The following is a 20,462-nucleotide window of genomic DNA, read 5'->3' on the forward strand; positions in this document are numbered from 1 at the left end:
GGTGTAAAAGGCAAAGGAACAGTGCAATTAAAGGTCACACAGGTTTGAAATTTATTTTTGATGTCTTATATGTGCCTGAAATTAATCAAAACCTTTTGAGTGTTGCTCAACTGTTGGAAAAATGATATAAGGTTTTGTTTGAAGATAAAAATTGCATAATCAAAGATGCAAAAAGCAGAGACGTATTCAAAGTCCATATGAAAGACAAAAGCTTTGCCTTAGACTTAATGCAAGAAGAGCAGACTGCTATACACAAAGAAGATAACAATGCTTTGCTTTGGCACAAAAGGTTGGGGCATTTCCACCATGCCGCTATACTTTTTATGAAGAAAAACAATCTTGAAAAGGGCTTGCCTTAATTGGAGAAGGAGCTACCTGCATGTGAAAGTTGTCGATACGAGAAACAAACAAGGCTCCCTTTTCCATAAAATAAGGCTTGGAGGGCTGTTCAAAAATTACAATTAGTACACACTAACGTAGGAGGACCCATTAGAACACCATCATTGAATGGTAGTAAGTACTATATTGCTTTCATTGATGATCATACAATAATTTGCTGGATTTATTTCATGAAGTTGAAATCTGAAGTTGCTGACATTTTTTAAAAGTTTAAAGCTTTCGTGAAAACTCAAAGTGGTTGCAAGATGCAGGTGATTAGATCTGATAATGGAGCTGAATATACTTCCGAAAAATTTAACAAATTTTATCAAGATGCAGGCATCGAGCATCAGTTGACAGCACCTTATAATTCGCAATAAAATGGCATGGTGGAGAGAAAAAATAGAATAATTATGGAGATGGCAAGGTGCTTAATTCATGACAAAGGGCTATCGAAGAAATTTTGGGCAGAGGCGGTAAACACAGCGGTTTATCTGCTGAATAGACTTCCAACTAAAGCTTTGCATAAAAGAACCCCATTTGAAGCATGGTATGGCTACAAACCAGAATTTGTTAATTTGAAAGCTTTTGGTTGCTTGTGTTTCTCTTACATTCATCAAGTTAAGAGAGACAAATTGGACAAAAAAAGCAGAACCTGAAATTTTTGTAGGCTACAACTCATCCTCAAAGGCCTACAAAATCTACTTGCCACACCACAATAAAGTTATAATCAGCAGAGTGAAACAATTTCATGAGTTAGATAGCTGGAGCTGTGATGCTAAAAAAAAGATCGAGCTTCATGAGGAAGATGATGACATAGGTCATGAACCTGTTAGAGGAACCCGATCACTTTCTGACATCTATCAAAAGTGTAATGTTGCTGTGATGGAGCCTGCAGGGTATGAAGAAGCAGCAGCTGATAAAAAATGGATGGCTGCAATAAAGAAGGAGCTTGGCATGATTGAAAAGGATCAAACATGGGAACCGTTGGACAGATCAAATCATAAGAAAGCTATAAGAGTGAAATGGGTTTATATAACCAAACTCGTTCCTGATGGTTCTGTAAACAAGTACAAGGCGAGGCTGGTTGTCAAGAGGTATGCTCAAATGTTTGGGGTAGATTTTTCAGAGATTTTTGCTCCGGTTGCTAGGATGGATACTGTACAGATGCTATTGGCCCTTGCTGCACAAAAAGGTTGGCTTGTACATCAAATGGATATCAAATCAGCATTTTTAAATGGGTATCTAGAGGAAGAAATATTTATTGAACAACCACAAAGTTTTACTATTCAAGGAGAAGAAGAGAAGGTGTATCGGCTAAAAAAGGCCCTGTATGGCTTAAAACAGGCGCCAAGGTCTTGGTATAGCAGAATTGATACATACATGCTGGACTTAGGTTTTGAAAAATACCTAAGTGAATTTACTTTGTATATCAAAAAGAGTGGTGACGAAATACTTGTGGTGTCTGTTTATGTTGATGACTTGCTTGTAATAGGAAGTAGACTGGAGCTGATTGGCAAGTTCAAAGAGGAGATGAAAGAGGTCTTTGAAATGACAGATCTTGGAGAAATGACATTTTTTCTTGGAATGCAGGTGCAACGAAAAAAATAATTGTGAGCCAGCAAAAATATGCAAAAGAAGTCCTCAAAAAATTTAACATGGAAGCATGAAAGCTGGTTGCAACTCCAATGAATCAAAAGGAAAAGTTTTCAAAAGAAGATGGAGCTAAAAAAGTTGATAATAAACTGTATAGAAGTTTAATTGGTTGTTTGATGTACTTGACAACAACCAGATCAGACATCATGCATGCTGTGAGTTTGTTATCAAGATACATGTACTGTGCTAGTGAAATTCATTTACAAGCAGCAAAAGAATTCTGAGATATGTAAAAGGCACTATTGATTATGGCATAAAGTTCAGTCAAGTTGAAAATTTCAGTCTCCATGGTTATTCGGATAGCAATTGGGCTGGATGTGCTGATGATATATGTAGTACCTCAGGTTACTGTTTTAGTCTTGGTTCTAGAATTTTTTCCTGGTGTTCGAAGAAACAAGAAATTATTGCACAATCCACGGCAGAAGCAGAATATGCGGCAGCTAATGCTGCTGCAAATCAAGCACTCTGGATAAGAAAACTTTTGACAGATTTGCATATAGAGCAAGAGGAAATCACACAGATATTTGTGGACAACCAAGCTGCAATATCAATAACTAACAACCCGGTGTTCCATGGCAGAAGTGCAGCTGCTTTATTGCAATACAGAAAACCAATATGCTGACATTTTCATAAAGGCATTGCTTACAGCCAGATTTGAGTTCTTGAGGCAAAAGCTTAGAGTTTGCAGCTCCAACATCGAGTGTTAACTTTATGATTTTTGAAGCTGCATTAGTTATATTTTGTCCTAGTCTTTAGGCAAATAAAATATCAATTCTAGTTTTAAGACAAATAAGGTAGTCAATAATCAGTTTAGATTATCTTGATTTGTAGCAGATGTTTTTGGATTTTAATTTTAAAATCTTGCTGTATAAATAGGGCTTAGCTATTCAATGAACAATATGATTTCTGCAAGTTCTTAAAAATACTTTCAGTTCTAGCTTACCAACACATTCTTATTTTGCCTCGTCGATGTGGGCTGAAATGTTACTGTTCCAAGACTGTATAAACATTGAAACATTGGCTCTTTGTAGCAATTGAATTGTTGGTTTTTAAGATTGTTATGTTAAAAGAGAATATATCCTGCCAATATGTTCAGCTTTGTTTCTACTGTGCGAATTTGGATATTCCATCCGTGTACAAAAGAAAAGAAATTAAGGAATGATTCTTCTAACTGTCTGACTAAACAACACCTGTTGCAGTAAGAGTCTGCTAGTAAGAGTATCAGCTAGATTTTTGCAGGGCTGAGTAGCTCAACCCAGTAACAAGCTATTGTAAATTCAATATCAGTAGGATCAGTAATTCACAGTGCTGAAAGGACTACTTGTACACGTTGATAGGACTCATCACTCAAAATGTCTGGCTTTAGTTTCATAGGTTCCCCAGAGTTAGTGGCAAGCTTAGAATTGGCATGGAAAGGGGCCGCGCGAACGCAGGCCCCCACTATCACAAATTATGACATAGGCTCTCCCACTTGGGGAGACCTTAGGCAGGTGCATCTCCTAAGTGCAATGGAGACCAACTACCTAGGCCATGAAACTTCTTGATCGCCCATTGACCCCGTCCAGGTAAGTATGTTTGCTTGATGCTATTTGCTTTCTATTTATATTCCATGTTTAATACTTTTTCGTTATACTTATTCCGTGTGGGATACGATTTTTATAGCAATGTCATAGTCCAATATATTTTGGTTGTTATGTGCAGTGCTCCTTTTTCTTTTCTTCATTTAAAATTCGTACAGATGTTCATTTCCTTCATCTTAAAGTCATGGTAAGTCACTCTTGAAGTCTTAGCTTAGTGCACAATAACAAGAACAGCTATATTTATGTCCATTTGAGATCTCTTGCAGTTGAACACTGGCAATTTGGTTAGTTAGTTCTGAGGAACTGTTGCTTATCTTTGGTAAGTTAGTGAACTGGTTCTTGCATTCAATTATACTCTTATAGTTAACTCTGGTATAGGTACAGGTTTCCTTTGTGTATATACCTGATAAAATAGTTAATTATTCTCTAACAATTTTTGGAAGGGCTCTTCATCAATCCAAGTTCAATCCTTTCAATTTAACCTTTAACATTTGCCCTTTATCAATACAATACTTTGCCTGTGCAAGCTTTTATCTAGTGTTTGATAGTTTGATACTGATACTGTCCTCGAGGTATCATTGCAATTAAATGTTTATTCTTTTTTGTGGCATAATTAATGGAAAAAAAGAGCCTTTTAAGCCTAAAACAATATAATTAGAAATGGTTTCCACTGCATCTGCTCTATGGCAAACATTTCTTTTTCTTTTTTCTTTTTTCTTTTTAATGATTACAACAGTTTGATTTCCCATTTCAGAAAACCAACTTTAGCAGTTTTCATTTACTATTGGAATCAAAATTTTGAAGTACTTAATTTCACCATTATTAACACTTTTAATCGTTCATTGTTTATGGGATCGATTCCATTTGGTTTTGAATTGTTTCCTCCTCGAGAGCAAAGGAGAAGGTAACGAGTGGAGCATTATTTTAAAATCCTGATGCTAAACTCGGAAGCCAGAGTGAAGCTCCAGGATGAAGAAAAGTTAAAAGTAGATTTGGCAAGGCTGCACCAGGTCCGTGTAATGAAGTGAATGATAGGTTTGAAGCAAAACTTGAGATGAAGAGGAAAATATGTTAAAGCTAATTTAATAAAGTGATAAATTGGAAGCAAACTCTATTTAAGGAGAAATAATAGACTTTAGGAAACTCTATTATTGCAATCATAGAGGAAAGTCTTGTACAGTAGTACTCTCGTTGGAGAGATTTTTGTTAACAAGAAAAATTATGAAAATTCGAAAAAAGTGAAGGAAGAATGATTAGGGAAAGAAAGTATTGGATTATGAGAGGGAGAAAGATAGTAACAATAAGAAAAGATTTATAAGGTTTAAATTGATAATTTATTAGCCTTAAACTCATTACTTGACATATAAATATATTTTTTAGTTTATGACGGTAGCTAACTTTAATTCTTTAGTTCCTACTTTCTTTCTTTCTTTTCCTAGTAATTTTTTCAATCACAATAAAATCATCGACTCATATTTTTATTTTATTTGTATGAATTGGTAAGATGTTATAGATTTTGATTGCAAAATCTCTTATATTTCTTCAGTAGTAAATTTGGATAAACAGATAACAAATCAAAGATGTATGGAAAAAGATCCCATGGCTATTGAAGTTTTAATATTCGAAGATAAATCAAGGCCTTCCAACAATGAAGATGATTTTATTTGGTTAAGAATTTGTTTAGAATTTTATTTTATATTTACTTTTCTTAGTTGTTTGTTAATTTTATTGATTAAATATTATGAGTATTTTGTTTTATCTTTCTTTATGAGAGTTTGTTTGTCTTTTCTCATGGGAGTTAAGAAGAGTTTGATTCTAGTATTCAAAATATCAAACTATATTAAAGACTCGTCAAATGACAATGAAGTCTATTTGTGGCTCAATATAACCACCGAGTGGAATATGTTTCTTACCAATGAGCCAAATGCAGCCAAAGTGCTATATATAATTATTCTATCAATACGATTAATGAAGCTTAAAGGAAAAGCTCATCTTTATAACAAGATTAGTATGTATTTCTTGAACGTAGTCATATTTACTTGTCTATTATAAGTTGTACTTATTAATTATTTTTAATGAAAGACTTCTTTTATTTAAAAAATATATATTGTTATGTTAAAAGAGTATTATATCTAGCAACTAGATGAGTATGGGTGGGTGAGTCTTATATAACCCATTTATCCATATAAAGTTTATATGAATATCCAAACTTATATAATTTATATAAATCCTTATCCATCCATTTATTCAATTAGTATTAATTTAATTATTCTTAATTAATTTTTAAAATATATTATTATTATTATTATTATTATAAATAAATTTAACCGACACAATTTTTTTTATTTATCTCAATTTTGTTTCTATAATTTTATTAGTATCACTTTCTTTCGAGTGAAGTTCTTTTTGTAGTTTCTTGATATATTATCAGTTCAATGCTTTGTTTTTATGTTATTGCATTGAATTTATCAAAAAGAAGCATAAGAGATCCAAAATAAACTTTTGGTGGAAATATATATATTTTTTAATTATTTTTATTGTGATATAATTATGTGTTAAGATGTACCCATTTATTTCTATGAATGACAAACATGATAAATTTCATTCAAAGAAACTATAACGGACCTGCCCAAATGGGCCCTATTAGCTAATTTTTCCATATTCACTTTTTTAGACCGTAGAGTCTAGCAACTCGAAACTCTAACTGCCACTGCTTCAATCCTGAATCGACTCTTAAGCATCATGTATAGCACTGATGCGAGAAACTAGAAGTGAGTAAAACTTAAATCTTTTACTTTAGGAATAAATCTTAAATCCTATTTTTGATAATTCTTATCCAACGTCTATTACTGAAATCTAAAATCTAATTCTACTTTTTAAATTCTAATCTTGTTTTAGTATAATTCTACATATTCTCTTTCTATTCTGATTAATTAGTTCTATCAAAATTTGATAACACTACCCTTATAATACAGATTGATAGATCATAAATAGTTATACTTATTGTATTTAATTTCCTTATATTTTGATTGGATAATGTGCTTAGTTATGGAAATTGTATTTATTCTGATCTATATGGTGAAATATCAATGATTTAGTAGAATTCAGCCTAAAGACATGTTTTAAGGCATCACTTGTCAGAAACCAAGTCTTTTTGGAGGAAGAGCAAAAATTAGGGCAGAAAATCATTTTCAATAAGGCGTGACCACGGCTTACAATCCGTAAGCTGCTGGAATCTGTAGAAGAGAATTTCGAATTTTTAAGATATATTCGTGGTGGACCCACTTTTATATAATTTTCTTTATTTTTGAAGTGCTGGATAAAGAGAACTTACTCCCATGTATTTAGGATTTTAATTTGTTTAGATTACTCTTTATCTTATCCTTCTTTATAGGGATGAAATCATATAGGAAGTTTATTTCTTTTTTATAAGAATTATCTTATTAGGGTTTAGGTTTGACTTCCTAAATAAGGAGGCTAGTTCTACCAAGTAGAAGATGGCTGAGAGTGCTTTGATATTTATTATTTTTCTTCCTCTATCTTCTTCTATTTTTTTCTTGTGAATTTTTTTCCACCATGTGTGGCTAAGTTTTTAATTTTTGATTCAAGAGTGAATAAATTTCAATTGTGATTTTGTGAGGCTTTGTGCTTAATAGAATTCTTCTTTAATTCAAGTATTCTTTATTTCTTATTTTTACTTTTTATCAATTTTTTATATTGATTAAACTGACGACTCAACTTTGATATTGATTTTTCTATTGCTAAACTTTGAGTTTGTGATCTGTAATTGTCATAAACAATTGACACAAGTAGCAAGGAGCTGACTCATGTGTGTGTGATTGTGGCCTTTTCGAATTACATAGCTTGCATGATAAGCTCTAGGGAAATAAAGGAATAAGGTTAATTCAATTGCAGCTATCTCTTAATTAATGTTGGTTTAGTCATTCTCATTATTCTTAATGCTATCATTGAGTTGATATAGAACGCTATCGTGTCCAATTGACTAATGGTAAGTTTTGATTTGGATGCTGGGTTTGAGTCAATTATATTAGGAGAATTACACTTGTTGCGGCTTTTCCGAATAAGTAGACTAAATACTTGAATAGAAAAATTGATATTTTAGCCTATGATTATGATTACAATTGGATGGAATTAGCACTCTTGAATTGGAAATTTGTTAAGATTGATTTTTATTTACTTTAATATTTAGCCTTCATTATTTTCTGTTTATTTATAATTTTATTCAAACATTCAAAATCCTCCCATTTTTATTTTACTTTGAGAAACTATCCATATTGGTTCCCTTGGAATTCGACTTAGTTTCACTATTTCTACAAGTTAGTTTAGGAAAATTAGTAATTTATTTTGAAGCGCTTCGGCAACCCGTTCACAGATTAATTTCTCCCGAAAAATAGATCAACAACCTGCAAGAAAATTTATACAACACATCCCACAATAATTTTTATCTAAGGTCTTTGAATATAATTTTTTCAACAATATTATTTATCAAAAAGCTGATATTAATTTCACTTGTTTCCTCTAATTACATAAATACAAAATTTACTGCATTATTTATTCTGGCCAATTATAATACTCTTCTACCATTTATCATTTATTTACTAATAACAAAATCAATTTTAATTATGTGCCAGTCGCTTAGTCAAAATATCAATTGAAACTATTAAATTGAATTTCTAAAATTTTTGGCTATCGTTATTCAGTTCCATTAAATCATATTTTCTAATTAATTAGCTTCACCTTATTAATATTTATAAAGTAACTAATCATAGAGTTTTTATAAAATTATTACATTGTTAAATTTACTCAATTTAATAATACATATTTTAATTTCTAAAGGTACTTACTTATATATATTAAATCATTTTTCTACAATTAATACCAATATAATTTTTAATTAACAGCTTCTAAAATCAATGGCTAAGGAATTACCTAGACGCTTGATAAATCAGCCAACTCGCTTCTAGCTGTTGGAGTCCGATCGGCAATCCAAGAGCGTTTACAGACTCGAAATAATACGTAGATAATGATTCTAACATCTGATTTTTAATTTAGCCTCCAATCATCACAAAAAATCTGGCACAGTTTCAGCCGTCGATTTTCTCACGAAGTCCGATCGATGCAAAATTGGTGTTATCGGAAAGCTTATGACGTGAAGGTCCCGAATATATCCTCTGACCATTTGAAACACGACGACATTAGCTAGAAAACTGGAAGAACCAAACTATGCCCATTTTTTGTCTCCACCGAGAGACACCATTTTCGATCACCATTATTAGCCCCATCACTAACAGATTTGAAGTCTAGTTCAAGTGAAGCTGGTTGCCACCAGTTTCAACCGCCGTCGTTTCCAGAGGAGGAAGATCTGACGACCAAAAGCTTTGGTGACATAAAGTTTTACTTCTGGTCAACTTCCTTAACTCCTATACCATCTCCTTCCTCACTTGCCATTAATAACAGCCTTAAATCCTTCTCCTTCTTCTTCTTTGTCCCTTTCTTCTTTTCTTTCTTTTTTTTCTTTTCTTCTTTTCTTTCTTTCTTTTCTTTTCTTTTCTTTTCTATACCTAAATTGGTCCTTCTATTATTTAGTTAGTAACTATTACCTCCTTGTAAATTCTTATTTAACCTTCCAGCTTTTCTTTGGTATTTTAATTAAGCCCTTAGGTACTTATTTTGGGCCAAAGTAAAATTACTAAAAATTTTTAGTTACTTCTTACTCTTAATGGAGAAATTACTAAAATACTCCCACTAACACACTTATTTACAAAAATACCAACCAAGAAAGTTTCCACTTAAACCCTGTACTAGTTTCACTACTTTTAGCCCATTTCTTAAAGTTAATAATCAAATTAATCCTAATACTTAATTAACTTAATTTATCAATTTGTTAACTATTTTTCAATTAAATCCATTATCATTTTGCTAATTAAAATTTACCATTCTCTAAATAAATTCTTTAAAAGCATATTTTTGTATCCTCCAATTATAATATTAAATTTATATATTCGTGTTGAACAAAATTTGAGAGTGACATTCGGAGAGAAATAATTTACCCATATATAAATTACTTATCTAATATGCTATTTAATCAAACTAATAAAATATAGTTTATAAACCATTTTAATCTTTATCTCATTAAAAACTCCCATTTTAAATAGGCAAAACGATTCCAGATATCCCGACCTTTGATCATTTTCCTGAATCTACTCTCACCTTTAAAATTTATCAATTTGGTCCATCGTCTTTGCGTATTGTATCATATTTACCCATAATCATTTTGGCATATGCCACTCATGATATGACATGCACACGTGGCTTATTTGTTTGACTACATGGCTTACAAACTTAAAAAAGCAAATTCACAGTTTTATGCTTAAATAAAAGGAAAGAAAAACCATCCCAACTACCATAACCTTTCACCATTTTCTCAAATATACCTTCACCTTATAATTTTATCTTTTTGGTCTATCATCTTTGATTTCTATATCAAATCTATCCAAGTTGTTTCAGGTGTGTGCCTATAACGATACTAAATAAATTCAGACAAAAAATAACATTATTGTCAGACAAAAATACTACAAAAATTATTTGAGTGAATATTGCCTGCATTATATATGTCTGCTCAATGAACCTAAATAAAAAAAAAATGCTTTAATGTTGTTTGTAGTATACATATGCACCATGCAATATTAAGGCAATTTCTTAAACTTCTGGGAATGCTTTGGCATAATATGCTACCCATCTTCAATCACCAAAGTTGCATTCTTACTAGTCTTTGGTATTGTTGTCCTAGAGGATCCGACCACCTTTTCTTTTCCTTTTGAATAAACTGATGTATGTTAGCAATGAAAAGACACATCTGCATGCCATGTCATTATAGGCACACGCTTGAAACAACTTGGGTAGATTTGATATAGAATGCAAAAATGATGTACCAAAAAGATAAATTATAAAATAAGGATATATCTAAAAAAATTGGTGAAAGGTCGTGGTAGTTGAGATAGTTTTCCCTTCCCTTTATTTAAGCATAAAACGGTGAGTTTTGAACTTCTTTAAGTTGTAAGCTATATAGTCAAACAAATAAGCCATGTGTGCATGCATATTATGAGTGGCACACTCTAAAATGATTGTGGATAGATATAATACAATACGCAAAGATGGTGGACCAAATTGATAAATTTTAAAGGTGAGGATAGATTTGCAAAAATGATCAAAGGTCGGGATATCCTGGATTATTTTGCCTTCTAAATATAGTCTAGTTAAATAATTCCTTATAAATCATCTACTAAAAATAAAATTCGTTACTCTATTCGCATGCATCAATTTTTAATCTTCTAGTTTTGAGATCATCATCTTTGTTATTATTATTATTATTATTATTATTATTATTATTATTACTATTATTATTATTATTATTATTATTGCCGTTGTTGTTGCCATTATAGTACGAGTGTTAAAAAAATTTCGTTACGATAAATTTCTTTTATTTTTATATTTATTATTAAATTAAATTTTGATAAATTTAATTAAACTACTTAACTATTTATTTTTTCTATAATTTTATAGTATATTACTTTCTCCATTCTGAAATAAGTGTCATTTATGTAACACTTGTACCATTATGATGATGATGATAATAATAATAATCTTGATGATGACGATGATAATCTCAAACTAGAAGTTTTAAAAAAAAATTGATGCATGTGATTAGAGTAAAAAAGTTTATTTTTTAATAGGATGATATGAGAGATTATTAATGAAACCTTATTTTAAAAAGGATTTTAGTGTTGGATTAAAATAAAAATATCTATTAACCTATATTTAATTAGTTTGATTAAATAGCAAATTAGATAAGTGATTTATATAAAGAGTAAATTATTTCTTTATAAATGTCAGACTCAAATTTTCTCTCAGTACGAATATATGAATTAAATATTACATTTGAAAGCTATTAAAATATTTCTATAAAATTATTTATTTAGAGAAGAACAAATTTTAATTAGCAAGATGGTATTGGATTCAATATAGAATAGTAAACAAATTGGTTAATTAAGTTAATTTAGTATTAAGATTAAATTGAAATTTATATTCGAGATAAGGGCTAAAAGTATAATTGAGTTAGCATGGGTTAAAATGCAAATTGTCATCTTTGGTATTTCTGTAAATATTTATGTCGGTAGGGGCATTATGGTAATATCATAATTAACAACAAAGATAAATAAGTAATTTTATATTTTTAATAATTGTAATTTAGCCTAATTTAAAGGATTAGGGAGCAATTTGAAAGACCAAAGAAAAGCTGGAGGGTTAATTTAGAATTTAAAAGGGGGTAACAGTTGATGACTCAAGAATTGAGGGACCAACGGAGTATATGGCTTGAGAAGGAAAGAGAAAAGAAAGAAAGAAAAAAGAAAGGACGAAGAAGAAGAAGAAAAAGAAGAAGAAGGGGGAGAGAGAGAGACTTAGTCTGCCTCTAATGAAACAAGGGTGAGGAAGGGGCCTGAGGTGCAGTGAAGCTAGCTGGAGAAGCAGCTGTCAACGGCGAGCTTGGTGGAAGGCGATGGCAGCAGCTCCAACGGCGGTGGAATGACGATAAATAATAAGAAGGATAGTAGCTCTTCACGTCGTTCATGGTATTTTCGGCAAGATGAACAACTGCATCTCGTGGTGATCAACTTGTCGGAGAGTGGGCTTCCATCTAGGGGCAGCAGTAATGATAATGGTGGGCAGAGAAAAAAGAGATCCGAGAAAGAATAGCTATAAGGGGCAACTTGGGTTCTTAAGGTTTTTCGACCAATGTCATCGTGCCTTCGTTGATCAGAGACCATATTCGGGACCCACGTATCACAAGCTTTCCAATGACACCAATTTCGGGCGATCAGACTCCATTGAAAAATCAACAGTTGAAAACTGTCGATGAGATTTTGGGATGATCGGGGGTTCAATCAGATATTCATATGTGGACTTGTTTGCTACATATTATTTTGAATCAGTAGATGAGCTCGGATCGTCGATCGAACTTCAGCAGTCAGAGGCGAGTTGACTGTCTCAGTAAATTCTTTAGAAATTATTAATTGGAGAAAAATGATTTAAGGTATATTTGTAAGTATCTTGAAAAATTAAATATGTGCTGTTGAAAAGAGTAACTTGAGCAATTTTACAAGACCTTATATTTAGTTACTTTATAAATACTAAAATGTGAAGCTAAATAATTAGAACAAATAATTTAGTGGACCCTAAAGCAATAACCAGAAATTTCAGTAATTTATTTAAATAATTATATTTGAGATTTTAATTAAATGATTAGTTTATAATTAAATGTAATTGTGTTATTAATGGATAATGGATATACTAACCGAATAAATAAAGATATTAAAATTTATATATTAAGTAATTAGAGAAAACAAGTGAAATTTAATATTAACTAAATGATAAATAATATTGTTGGCATGAAATAATTAGTTCGGATATGATGCTTGATTTGTGAGGTAGATCAATTCTTATTTGCATATTCAAGATTAATTATAATAGCTAGTAAATAAATATTGGAAAATAAGTTAATAGGAGTAAAAATCATTATTAATATAGTTATTGATTAGTATAGAGGGAAAAAATTATAATAAAAATTCATGTGCTGAAAAATAAAGACATGGTAAAAATAATTATCGAGCAATTGTGATGATAAATTGCTTTATCAGAAGGAGAGGTTGAATTTAATAAAATCTCTATAGGTCTCTGATGGAAAAAAGAAACTATTTAGGTTGTATTGTGTGAATTTTTTTATAGGTTTTGGACCCATTTTATGGAAAAAATTAGTCCAGGTGCTGCCAAATTTTTAGTATAATTAATTAATTAAAATATATAGAAAATTAATAGGATTATGCTAAAATAAGATTAGAATTAGAATTAGATTTTAGATATAGAATAATAGTTGAGGATTATTAGAAATATGATTTAAGATTAATTTTAAAGTATGTTTATGCATGGAATTTTTAGGGTTTTGCATTCGGATAACAGTCCAGAGAAAATTAGCAGAAAGTTAAGTAGAGATATAGTGAGTTGAGTCCTGCATACAAGGTGAGTGGATAGACATGTAATATTGTATTTCTCAATAATTTATTATTTATATTTATTTTTTTATAATTTGTTGGAATATTACTATCGAAGCATGCATTTTAGATGCAATTTGGAAACTTGTTATTTTCTATAGAAATTGAAAACTGAGAATTGTATTTTTTTTTGTTTTACTTTATATGCAATTATGATTTTACTTAGCTGGATAAATAAGTATACATTTTATATAACCTATGAGATCACACCTTGAGCGTCGGGTATAAATAGAATATATTATTTTTGGGACAAGACTTAGTATACACATCGCCTTTGGGGCGTATGCTAGGTGGTCCTTTTAGAGGCTTATTATCTGCACGCGTATGACTAGTTATATGCACTTTGGAGTTTGCATAGGTGAGACGTTTGAGCGCCTAAAGTTGCTAGGGATTAATAGAATACATTTATGAATGTATATTAGTTTCCACTGAATCATTTAATTTAATTGTTTTTGTTTACCCGGTATAATATTAGAATTTAAATTAATAGCAGAAATTTTTTCGGATGAATTTAAGATTATGCAATTAACTGATTTTATATCAGAAAATAACTTGCAGTTTCGAATACATATAGAAGTGATTCTTTATTTAATTAGTTTTATAAGATTTTATTTGTTCAGCTAGAATCTTTTTTCTTAATCAAATATTTATATTTAGAATAATAACAGTATTTTCTTCAGCAAAAAAAAGTATTCAAGGATTATTATTGCGTTATATAAATTTATTTAAATCCTTGTTTGTTCGCTTTGTTATTTGTTTATCATTTTACTGAGTTTTACTCACCCTTATTGTTCTCTACGAATATTATGAAAAATATTAAAAATTGGATAAAAGTAGAAGCCATAGCAGTTAGAGCTTCACATTGCCAGACTCCACGGTCCAAAAAAATGAAGATTGAGAATTAGCAAAATTGGATAATTATTCCTAGATCGTGTAGGGGCATTACAGTTTAAAAGAAATTTTTTTCTTATTTTAAATTAAGTATTATCTTAAGCAACTAATAGGGTATTATTTTTTTTTTTTGAAAGGAAATTACTTCTTTTCTAATCTTATCTTTATTCACTCTGAGAGAAAGTATTAGTAGAGTAGGAAAAAAAATTCATTGAAGTGAAAAAGAATTTTATAGAAATATTATATATTTTAATATATTAATATTTTACTCATAGAAAATGATTTTTTATTATAATTGAAATAATTTAATATTGCTACTTAATTCTTATGTGTGAGCTTTAAGGGGACTTATTCAGGTACATAAATATTGTCAAACTAAAAATTTTTAAGTTTTACATTGAAATTTAAGTTTTATATATTTTATTTATTAAATATTTTTATAATTTACTTTCTATTAATCGATGCCACTGATATTCGATTATCATCAGTTTGATTTTTTCGCTCGCCCTTAAGTTATATGGGATAGACTTTTCAAAAGCTACTAGAACTATAAATTTCTCTTTAAAAGTTATGTAACAAGTAAAAGAATGATTGATTTAAAAGATGATAAACAATAGACTGAAATTTTAGTAAGAATAAAAGTAGAAAAATAACGAAAAAGAAGTGTCAAACACCAATGAGTTTTATCTTATTAATACCAAAACTTACTTCAAAACTCGAGATAATAATATAAATGGTCATTGAATTTTGCATTTAGTTTCATTTTAGTCATACAACTTTCATTTGTTTCGTTTCAGTCATCCAACTTTAATTTTATTTTAATTTAGCTACTTAGCAGATAAAAGATTGACACGTGATAAGAACAACCAATAAGAAAACTGTAATTAAGTAAGAAAAATATGACATGTCAATTCTTATTGGTAAAGTGACTAAATTGCTACTAAAAGTAAAGTTAAATGATTGAAATAAAATACATTAAAAATTTTATGACCAAAATAAAACTAAGTGCAAAGTTTAGTGATTATTTGTATTATTATCCCTTCAAAAATCTAAGTTTCAAAATTAAGTAATATTTTATAAGAGGAAGCACATTTAATTGCTAATAATATATATACTTTTTAGAATAATGATGTATATAAATTTATAAATGAACCTAGTTCTGAAAGCAAAAAAAAAGTAGGTTAAGTTTTATAATTGAAGAATAAAGATAACTTATTAATTAATCAAATCCTCCCTAAATTTTTTAATCAATTAAAAGAAATGATTCTATTGAAAATAAAAAATAAAAAATAAAAAATAAAAATTTAAATAATGAATCTTGAGAGTGATAAAAAGGAGTAAGCATAATGGTCCAAACATTCATTGGTTCATCCATTCATTTTTTCTCAAAATTTGAGTCACGATTGCTACACAATTTAATAATTTAGTTTGAAAATATATTTATTTACAACTTTAATTCAATAAATAAGTGAGACATATAAAGTATCCGAGATAAATAGTGGTCAAAGTATGTCATCGTGGTAATTTTAGAGCTTCAAGATCTCAAATGTATCTTCTAATTAACTAAAAATATAGGCTAACTGAAAGATGTAATTACGTTGATAATATAGGCTATAACTTTTAAAATTTAAAAAATGAGTAAAGAAAAGAGTATAAGAAAAGAATACAAAAAAAAAAAAACTGTGTTCTTTATTTTATAATCAATGGTCATGTCATGTCATATGTCATTTTAAAAAAAAATTACTTTTTTATTAATTTATTGGTGTTTTAAAGAAAAAATATATTTTTGCAAATGAAAATTATATTCTGCAAAGTCATTTAATTTGAAGGTAAAAATATTATTGATACATTAAAAATGAGTATTTTTATAAATAATCCAAAAAGCAATGATGAGAGGGTTAATTACTAACTATTAATATCCAATCTAATCCAATTTATATAAATAAAGATTATTTTCTTATTATTTTTTTATCCATTTAATTCTTATATATTACTCATTTATTATCCACACTCGTACCCATATAATAAGGATGGATTAGAATGGATAAAAGGGTAAGGGTGAAATTTTTCACCTCTAATTGAGTTCAACTTGTGTGTTTAAAGGTTGGTTTTAAGTTCTTTAGACATTTGGAGGATAAATACATATCAAGAAGGTGATTAGAATCGAAAGCATGAGAATCAGATAAAAGAAATATATTTTTATCTAAGTTTGAAGTTCAACACAGGTATGACAGGGGAAACCACTTGCTCGTGTCACATTTTGGAGTGAAATAAGTAAAAGGGAAGAAAGTTTTTATCCTGACATGGGGAGCACATGCCCGTGGAAATTGGAAAAATAGGCAACTTTCAAAGAATTTCACATGGCAAGATGGCACGCCGTGTGCCTTCCGGTGTCACCTAGTCAATATTGGCTAAAGCTCTATAAGGTTCACACGGGAAGCCTACTCGCCTATATATGACACTCTAGTGTGACATAGAAGAGGGAATTCAAGCTACGAAAGTCAAAGATGTGACATGGCCATGTGGTACCTGTATGGTCCTTGTTTGGATCATTACACTTCACTATTTAAAGAATTTTTAAGGTTATTTGAAGGGAATTCTATCATTACTTTATTTTTAGAGAGAGAAACACTTGAAAAACTCCTTCTCCTTTCATTTCTTAGGGTTTTATTGGTTATTATTGAGAAAGAACATCATTTTTACTATTGTTTTCCAAAATTGAAGATTGAAGATTTTCATTTACTTTTCATGCATGAATAGTTTGATCTTCTTTCCCTATTCTTCATTTCTTTATTATAATGTGTAGGAACAAATTTTCTTACTATTTGGATTTTGATTAATCATAATTTGTATTATATAGATTGATTCAAGTTTATATAATTAAATCTTTTTCAATGAGTTATTTTATTCCTTTGATTGTTTAATTATCTGATTTAATTGATAAGTCATCATTTGATTGGGATTTATTTTCATAAATTTATTAGAGATAACTCTTTATGAATTGATTGCATCTTAGGATTTGAAATAGATCCATAAGATCCTTTGGTTTAATAGTTCTTTAATCTTAATGCATCACCTAACAATTAGGGGTTTAATCACTTGAAAAAGATTTATACCTAATTTTATGGAATTCCAATTCAACTCTTGAGTTTGATTTAATTGTTATTAGTTTCATGAAGTATTTAATTTATTAGTGGAATTCATTACCTGAATATGCTTTGTCTTTAATAAATATACCAATTGTTTTAATTCTAGTTTTTAATATTAGTTTATTCTCAAATTTCACTATATCCAAACTAAATCTTGATTGCTAGATATTAGTATATAATTGAAATTTAGTATTCACAATTAGTCCCATTAGAATGATACTCTTACTTATTACTTTATTACTTGATACGATTGATGCACTTTATTGTGTGGGGATAGTGTGCATCATAAATCGTCATACGACCAAGCAAATACTGATTTTTTTTTTCTAATATTCTCTCTAATTTTCTTTTCTCTCTTGGGGAGTTATATCACAGTGGGATCACCATTTGTGCCTAAATTATATATATATATATATATATATATATATATATATATATATATATATATATATATATATATATATATCAATTTGTATAGAATTAATATCAAATATGCACATGCAATGATCATTAAAATGCACACTACCATAAAAAAACATCACATAAGTAAGCAAAATTAAAGCTTATCATTGATCTTTGAAGCAACAATACCATCATCCTTATAAAGTCTGGATGTTATTACATCAGTTTCCTCGTAAAAAACATCTACATTGTTTTTTTGAACTAATGCAACTAAGCCTTGTAGGTTCCAAACTTTGGGCAAGCTAATGACCTCTTCCAGCTTCAGCTTTTCGACCATGGAAGTGATATTCTCATTGACGTCCTTGATGCTAAGTTCAACCATTCTGTCGATGATGAGGTTCTTGAAGATCTCAAAACTAGGCACTCGGAGCCCAGCTACAATAACTGGTTTAGGCTTACCAAAAGTAGGGCCTGTACTCCTTAGTAGAGACTTAGCTTAGAGTCTTACCTTTTGATTTGCCCTTGTCCTCATCTTTTTTGTATACTAGGCCATGTCTAGTCTTTTGTCCTTTTAAATCTAGCAACTATAGAACTCCTTGTTGATCCTTTCCCAACCCCATTCTAGGCAGGGAGTCCGTCTTTTTAAACATCCTAGCCATTTTGGGATCCATATAATCCTTATAGAGCATAACCACTTGAAAACTTGTTAGGGTGTTGAGGTCTTTGGAAACTTCTTGGATGGTTGTAACAACTTTACCACCCTCAGCATTGATTGTAACTATCTTTCCTTCATGATGAAATTTGACCTTCTAGTGCCCAGTAGAAGGCACTCCATGCTTGAGAAAAGGAAGCATAATAAATGTCATTTTAAAACCCAAAGGGCTGTTACAAAGTGTTCATGCCATTAAAGAACCAAAACATAAATAGACAGAACATAATAGTAAAAGATAGATGATAAAAAAATATGAGAAACATAAGGCAGTATGAACTGAGCCATCTCACCTTAAGAATGCCTGCGAGTTGCAATATACCACTCAATAACAGTGTTCAATATTTATATACAGAAGCAATGCAAGTTTTGCTTAATGAGGAAGGAACTGGTTAGGGGCACTCTGTAGGAGGTGTAGCTTTGTAGAGGAGGTGGAATTATCACTGCATTTGTCGAAATTACACTCTCAAAGTCCATTTTTTAAAATAATAATTGAATTATCAAATTATAAATATAGTATTCAGGAGAAGTAGGATGCATAATTCAGTATGTAACACAACTGTCACTATTGGGAGATGCAGTATAGGAGTAGTTAATACCCAAGTACTTTTTACACAATCCAAAAGCAATTTAAACTTAAAGTTAAAGAAATTTTTTATTTGAATTTTGGAGATGATTGGAAACTTGGTGAACTTTAGATTCTAATTCAATTAAAGAATTTTCAATAACTTAATATGAAATTTATGACTAAGTGATGTGTATATTGACATAATAAATTGATTTTTGCATTTAATATTTTTTTGTGACTAACATGACATCAAAGAACAACATATCTAAACTTAACAAGGGTGAGAAACTAAATGGAGAGAATTATAACATTTGGCATATGAAGATGCACTATGTCCTTGAGGAGCAAAAGATTTTGGAAGCCCTCAGTAATGTTATGGATGAGCCCAAATCTGATGATAAAAATGTCAACCAAAAGCAGCATAGGCATGACATGGCATGGCTACTTATACCTCATGGAAGAAGAAGGATTCTATCGCAAGAGGAATCCTGATCAGTTCTATGAATAATGATCTCGTGTATGAGTATCAGCAGTATCCAACTGCTCATTCCATGTGCGTTGCTCTGCGAGAGAAGTTTAGAGGGACTACTGTCTCTAAACTTAGGCAGTTGACCATAAAGTTCAACACTTTCAAGAAGGTCCCCAAAAAATTGATGAAACAACATTTGAGGGACATGTCAAACATGATAATGGAGTTAACGTTAGCTAGACATGTCATCACAGATCAGCAACAAGTTCAAGTTGTTATTCAGCCTCTGCCTTGCATTTGAAGGTGAACATGACCCACAATGAGAACATTAAGACCTTAGTTGACATTTAGAGCTTGAGGATGAGCACCTTGAGGCTACAAAACCTAATGCTCAAGCTTATGTAGTTGAAAGCTCTAAGCAAGCTTCGGGGCACAAGTGCAAGAAGTTTGAAAAAAACTGGAAAAGCAAGGGCAAGATGCATGAGGCTGGTCTAGGACCAAAGAATGGAAACAAGCAGCACAAGTGCAAAAGA

General features: G+C 30.3%; 1 non-coding gene across 1 annotated transcript; it reads right to left on the reverse strand.

Annotated features, from left to right (window-relative positions):
* Positions 1-3,446: 3,446 nt before the first annotated feature.
* Positions 3,447-3,607, reverse strand: LOC112535632. Its single transcript, XR_003079717.1, has one exon. It is a non-coding gene; the product is annotated as a U1 spliceosomal RNA (small nuclear RNA).
* Positions 3,608-20,462: the final 16,855 nt, after the last annotated feature.

This window comes from Ricinus communis, chromosome 9, assembly GCF_019578655.1.
Source record: "Ricinus communis isolate WT05 ecotype wild-type chromosome 9, ASM1957865v1, whole genome shotgun sequence".
In the NCBI taxonomy this organism is placed as follows: Eukaryota; Viridiplantae; Streptophyta; class Magnoliopsida; order Malpighiales; family Euphorbiaceae; genus Ricinus; species Ricinus communis.